Below are 7,543 nucleotides of genomic sequence, written 5' to 3'. Positions count from 1 at the left end.
AGCACTGCTTCTTGCATATGTAATAGGCCTTTTAAGCCTTAGATTTTCCGAAGAGAATGAATTCGAACTCTCATATTCCCAATCATATGGCATTGCTATGTACATTGTTGGTCCTATGTTATTTGCACCATATTCTCCCAAAGAGTATTTTCGTTTAGCAATAAACTGGGCCATAATTTGTCCTTCTTCCTTCATTGTTAATTCTTTGTTGACATCAACAATTAAAGGAGATAAGGCCAATTCATGATAAGCAACAAGGCACAAAAACCTTACAAAACCTGTCACCCGTGAACAAGGAGTAGAGAATGGGAAGGGCTTGACAAACAGATATGCAACCAATAGCTCCACCAATTCAACTACCAAAATTCTGGAAAACATATGCGAACAAATCCATATTTTGGCAAGCCACACAGTTGGCCCATAAAATAGATGAAAACCCTAGCTCTTACCCTAGCTCTTAAATGTGTATGGTTTTATCTCAACCATGATTCTAGAAGCTTATGTGGAGTTTAAAATCCCTGAAGAGTAGAGTAATCCAAATCTGCTTTACAAAATTGAAGAGGATCAGGTGAGCAATTCATCTTGCCTTCTTTGTACAATTTGAGTGGCCTTGAACACCCATTTTAAGGTTCTATGTACAATTATGTGGAGTTTATATGTGTATGGTTTTTCCTCAACCAGGATTCTAGAAGCTTATGTGGAGTTTAAAATCCCTAAAGAGTAGAGTAATCCAAATCTACTTTACAAAATTGAAGAGGAAGATCAGGTGAGCAATTGATCCTACCTTCTTTGTATAATTTGAGTGGCCTTGAACACCCATTTTAAAGTTCTATGTACAATTTGAGTGACCTTGAACACCCATTTTGAGGAAGCTTTCTGCATTTAGAATACTTCCTTTTATTGAAAACTAAATAAAAGGCTTGATTTTATCGATATTAAACGTCAGATCGAGTTCCACATAAAGGAAATCCGTGTGTTGTAGATATTAGGTTTTAGGATTAGTGGCTTCCAATTATGGAAATCGATGTACCAAAGGATCCAATTTCTACAACTGTTGGGGGAGTAGCACAACTGATATCTGGGCATCCCTTTGACACAATTGAGGTGAAGCCCCAGAGTCAACCATTTCCTCTTCTTGGCTAGCATCTTCGCTATGTCGGTGGAATGGACGTTGTCAAGTAGACCATTGCCAAAGAAGGCCTCATAGGGATGTACAAAGGAATGGGAGCCCCTTTGTCCATTGTCGCAGCTTGCAATGCAGTTGTGTTTAGTGCAAGAGGTTAGATGGAAGTCCTATTTAGGGTTGAGCCTGGTTTGCCACTATAGGGCAGCAGGTGGTGTGTGGAGAAGGGGCAATGATTGCTTATCTTTCTTGACTTTCCCAAATAAGCTTATCAAATGTAGATTGAAAGCTCATAGTGCTTTGGATACTGCTTCAGTTGCAACTTTAGGGGTAACAGGAGTGACAACTTCTATTAAACACAATGGCCTAGTTGATGTAGCTAAGCATGTCTTAAGATCCGAAGGAGCCAAAGAATTGTTTAAGGGCTTTATCCTACTTTATTAAGGGATGTATCTATAAATGGAATTGCGTTTGGCGTGTATAAGGCTTCGAAGCCGTTCATGGCATGACGACATGATGCATCTCAATTGGGCATGGGTACCCTGCTTGTTTCTGGTGGGATTTCTGGCGCTGCTAGTTGGACACTTTTATATCGAACTGATGTTTTGAAGAGTGTCATTCAGATTGGTGAATTTCACCATCCAAAGTATGTTGGTACAATTAATGTCGTCAAGAAAATTTCTTCTTCAGAAGGGCTTAAAGGCTTGTCTAAAAGGCCTAGTCAAGCCAGAAGTGTTCCTGCCAATGTTGCCTGCTTCCTTGCCTATGAGAATACCAGGTCGAGCTTGGGATGACGAGAACTTCAAATCAACTTGTGTCTATTTACAGGAGTTCAAAAGAAACAAAGCAAATTGGGAAATAGCATGCTTGTTATTTGAAAATTGTTTAGGTCTCATTTTTTATCCTCCATTCTTGGTTTGGGTGAGCTCTGTCCTCCTTGATTTTATTCTGCTGCGTAAATTTCTAATAGGTTTCCATCTTCCTCTCTTATCAGGCATAATAGCTAGACGTTCAATGTTCTCTTTGGTGCCTCTGAACAATTTACAGTCGTACCTCTATTCAGTTTATACACGATTGAATTGAAAAGAAAAAGTATGAGGGGCCTTCTTCTCAGAAGCGAGGAATTCTCAGAGTGAAGTGCATCTAGTTAATCAACTATGTATCCATAAGATCGCTGGCTTTTCTCTTTTAATTAGTATAATCTATTATATATTTGCAAGTTCACTTTCCCAAGTGGCTAGATATAGTAGCTTGTAATTGGAAAATTTAATGGAAAATGCAAACACATACGACATTATATCTTCTTTACAAGTTAGAATAGTTCACTTTCCCATGTAGCTACAAGTTAGAATAGTTCACTTTCCCGTGTGGCTACAAGCTAGAATAGTTCACTTTCCCGTGTGGCTAGATATAATAGCTTGTAATTGGACAATCTAATGGAAAATGCAAATGCATACAACATCATTTCTTTACAAGTTATGTACTCTAATACTGGGATGTCAAAATTGTAATGCAATAATTTCTTTTTATTATATATATATATATATATATATATATATATATATATATATTGTCATGCGGAAAGAGTCAACTTTGCGGACAAAACCAACCTCCCTAGAAGCCAAGGCTTTCTAGTGACAAACAAGACAATCAAGCACTATCTTTCCCTAAATATGCATTTAAAATACAAGCAACCAGGTGTTTAAAGCATACCTTTAGTCCAACGCTATTTGTAGCAGTCCAACCTCTCCACTCCAGATGAGCTCCTCCTTCTCTTCGAAACCTGCATTCACTAACAAGCAAACGATTACATAGCACCTGAATAACTCATATAATAAAACATATTCATCATAAATACCAAGGAGTATATGAAACAAATTATATATAACAACTTGTTGAGAAAAATGAACTTAATTGTATTAATTGGAAACAAAAGAAACCATTACAACCAGTGCCTTGGTGTTGTGCAGGTCCCTCCCAAGGTCCAGCAAGAGTTCTCCTTTACTTTCATCAGCTCGCCCACTTCCAAATGAAGCTAAGAAAGGATGGGAATCTCTCCTCTCAAGCTCTATAAGGGAGTCCTAATTTCAGCAGCATCTACCCTTAGGAATGTTCATCTTTCAACCTCCCCTCCCTCTGGCCCAATGCCTGTATTTATAATGCTTTGGAGGAAGTTAATCAGGTCCACCATCAATGGGATAAGCCCCTCTTTCAATGGGATAGCTCCCCTCTTGATGGGATAAGTTCCTGTTTCATAGGGATGCATGAACCATCTGGAGGCACTCAATAGACATCAAACCATCTTCTAGAATGCTCTAGATTCGACCACAAGTAACTTTTTTGAAGTAAAACTCGTGCCTTTTGACCTTTACAGGAGTACGCACCCACCCCTTTACAGACAGAGCATACAAGTATGCAGGTATTGTGAACTTGAGGTGCGTACACGCAGGTAAGGTTAAGAGAAACTGCGTAACCAGAGTTAATTGACTTTTTAAGGACTTTCTCTCTTTCTTGGAGTTTGACATGAGGAGCAGAGGTATAAGACTTGCCAAGGAGGACAGTATGACAGTTGATGGAGCCATACTGACTGAAAATAGTCATGGTGACAAATTTTAGTGTAACAGATTGCCCCCTAAAGTGCGAAGCCTGTAGTAGATTAGGGTTTCATATCATCTAGGAAGGGTGAAGTACTTTATCATTTCAAGGATTATCTTGTGGAGAGCCCAGTCGAACCTGCAAATATTCAACACAAAATACATATATAAGATCATATCATCACTGAGGTAGGCATTCCCATACTCAGATTGAAAACTTTAACTAACAAACTAACTACTGCTCTGATATAGGAATGATTTCGCAGTACATCATAATCATAGACTCATGTAGACATAGTATGGACGCAGCCATCTATATATGATTAGTCTATTGTATAATGAATACAAAACTCCTTGCAGCCTGGATGGTGGAAACTAGATCCAGGGTCTTCATTTCTACTTCCCGAAATAGTACGATTCTGTCCATGTGAATAAATGAGTTGATGTCGAACATGGTAGAAACCACTTGATTACCAGTCGATGATGTAAACTGTTAACAAGTGTGAGAGAGACCACCAGTGATGTCAATGGTTCTCAAAGTACCCAGTACAATCCATGAGATGTGAATGAATGTGTTGATGTCGAACATGTCACAGAATCCTTCGATCGAAAGTCAATGATGTAAACTGTCATCGAAGGCGAAAAACCTGCCATTGAGGCATGAAGATCTCAAGGTACTGACGACTTCTAGGTCATCTTTGTAGATAATGTGCTGATGTCGATAGAAACCGACCCGTTGCAGGCAAGCCCACAACACGAAATCAAAGATCAAGTTGAAGAAATATAGCTGTAAGGACTAACTCAGGGATGGTCAAAATGGATGACAGGTATTTTGCAGATGAATGGTTTGTTTGCAGTGACATCTTGAACACATAACGACACAACAGATGGCTTGGTGAAAATTGACCCAAAGTTAATACCCGGAACTGGCTGAAGATTTTCAATGTGGTTTGATCAACTGTTAGGCAAAGGATTTCCCAACCCAAGTGAATGAAAAAGTGTCGTGTTCAAGAGTGATGATAAGGTTTTTTCTGAGACAAAGGATAACAAATAGGCTCATTTTTCTCTCTTTTCCCCCACCACTTCTGGAAAGTACCTCTTTATTTTTTACAAGCTTGAGGAGGATAACATATGCTTGATTATAAGCTCATCCTTCGGATGAGTCCAACTTAGTTTAGATTCGAACCCTAAGAAGGAGTGGTCCGTTCCAGTTTGTAATCGAACAGGTCCTTTACTGTGAAATTTTAACGAGTCCAGTATAGGAGAATCTCAACGTTTTTCAATTTTAGAGTCTGAAAAAACTTAAGAAGACTCCAGGGTTGACCTTTTTCGTAAATTTGTGTCTCCCAAGCCCGAAAATGTATAAAATAATACTTGAGAGAACCTCTTGATCTTTACAACCAAGGAGTACTTTCATGATTAGTGTCTCTGATCTGAAAAGTAGAAAGCGATCAAGGACATGTCGTTTTATTTCCAATATCGAATTTGAAACGACAAAAATCCGGCAATCTTTTCATGTTTTTACGGTCAGAAAAGAGCTATAAGAGGATCGTCTTTTAATTCCGTTTTAACGAGTTTAAAAGAAAAACTCAGTGATCTTTTCATGGTTTAGGAGTCAGAAAAGAGCTTAAAGGTGACTCTACATGTTTCACCTTTTCGTAAGTTTTAACGAGTTCGAAAAAATGATAAAAATGTACTCATGGTCTTCATTTTTTTGTAAGTTTTAATGAGTTCAAAAAAATGATAAAAATGTACTCATATGGCCAAATTTCAATTTAATTTACGAGCAGGAAAAGACGGAAAGAACTCGGCATTTTCATTTGTTTTACGAGAATGAAAGATAGCAAAATAATCTCGAGATTTTCATGAGTTTAACGAGTCCTAAAAATAACTGAAATTGACTCGAAATAGGTTTCATTTTTACAAAAGCTTGAAGCAGAGAAAATCTATGCTTCAAAGTAGTTTCATTTTTATAGAAGCTTCAAACAGAGAGAAAACTTTGCTTGATGCCCACTAAGCATAACTGCTAGAGCGCATGCCCCCCAGCTTCATTTGATTCAACCAGTTGGATGAAATGAAGGTTGAGTTACGAGATCATTTGAAAGACTCGACCTAAACTGTAAGAAAACTATGCAAAAAACTGAAATAACTAACCTAAATATACAACTTAACATTTATGATATCTAGTCAAACTCTCGACTCAATTAGAGGAGGATTTATTCATTTTTTAACGAGCTTGACACACGAAAAGAACTATACTCGGATTCAGTTTCATGTTTACGCAAGCTTGAAACGAAAAAATATGCTTGTTATAAGTTCGCATGCCCCCAGCATAATGACGCAAATCAAGGTACATGCCCCCCAAGCTTCATTGCATTCAACCAGGTGGATGAAATGAAGGTTTACTTTCGAAATCTTGGAAAGACTCGTGGGAGTTGTTTCATTTTTTAGTGAGGTTGACACAGGAAAAGAACTATCCTCAAAACCCTTGTTTCATTTTTTAAACGAGCTTGACACAAGATAAGGAACTATGCTCATAACTACTCTCTACAATCTACCTAACAAAAAATTCTACTCTAAAATCCTTGATTCATTTTTTAATGAGCTTGACACAAGACAAGGAACTAAGCTCTAAACCCTTGTTTCATTTTTTAAACGAGCTTGACACAAGATAAGGAATTATGCTCTAAAATCCTTGTTTCATTTTTTAACGAGCTTGACACAAGGCAAGGAACTATGCTCATAACTACTCTCTACAATCTACCTACTTAACCTACCTTTGTTTCATTTCTTAACGAGCTTGACACAAGACAAGGAACTATGCTCAAGACATCCAGTTTCATTTTTTAACGAGGTCGAGACTAGAAGAAACTATCCTCACGGACACCTGTTTCATTTTTTAATGAGGTTGGCACAGGAAAATGAACTATCCTCGCACTCACTGATTCATTTTTTAACGAGGTTGACACAGTAAAAGGAACTTTCCTCACACTCACTGATTCATTTTTTAACGAGGTCGACACAGTAAAAGGAACTTTCCTCGTGACATTGATCATGGATTCCAACTGGAAGAAAGACATGTCAATGGACACACCTTGATCATGGCTTCCAAGAGGTCTTCATCAGAAGGAAGAATACTTCTCTGGAGGGAACACATGTCAAGGGACTCAAAAGGGATAAGAACATCGGGTTCAAGTAATCCCATAGAGTTTTCCATGTCAATTACCGGATCTAAATCAAAGGAAGATGAGCAATCAGTGAGAGGCTCACTTACATCGGTAACTGAAAACATGGGACTAGTTGCCACATAATTAACCCGTGGCAGGGTAGATACCACTTTAGAATCAGGAACATTTAGGGGTGTCATATTATTGGTAGTTGAAACAAGACTAGGGAACGAAAGCTGGTCTACAGTCACAATACTGCCATTGTGAGGGAAAGACATCACACGAAAGAGTGTCGATACGACAGCTTTCATTGCATAAACATAGTCTCGCCCAAGGAGTAAATTGAAATCCAAGGAACCTCGAACTACCATAAGATCAATACAAACAGTTTTACCTTCCAAGGTAATGGAAAAATTAGGAAGGATCCCTAAAGGTTCACTAATGGTTCTGTTAAAAGCTTTCAGATTCTGCGTGATAGGCGCAAGCTGAGGGGAACCCAAAGCTTTCCAAACAATTGAGGATAAAATACTAACAGAAGCACCTTCATCTACCTGAGTACGATGTATGTCCCTACCACCAGCCTTGACAATGATTTGGAAAGGGATGGAGGAAGGAAGATGAGGTTCTGTTAGTCTACTCCAATCGAAGGAAAAGACCTC

General features: G+C 38.4%; 1 pseudogene; it reads left to right on the top strand.

Moving 5' to 3' along the window:
- The first annotated feature begins 1,014 nt into the window (after positions 1–1,014).
- LOC149234555 (mitochondrial carnitine/acylcarnitine carrier-like protein pseudogene) lies at positions 1,015–1,917 on the top strand (annotated as a pseudogene).
- The last annotated feature ends 5,626 nt before the right edge of the window (positions 1,918–7,543 follow it).

This window comes from Pinus tabuliformis, chromosome 8 (assembly GCF_031772625.1).
Source record: "Pinus tabuliformis cultivar Carrire ecotype Pingquan chromosome 8, CPIR1, whole genome shotgun sequence".
NCBI classification, from domain to species: domain Eukaryota; kingdom Viridiplantae; phylum Streptophyta; class Pinopsida; order Pinales; family Pinaceae; genus Pinus; species Pinus tabuliformis.
Note: the sequence above shows the minus strand (reverse complement) of the source record. Positions and strands in the feature narration are given on the sequence as shown.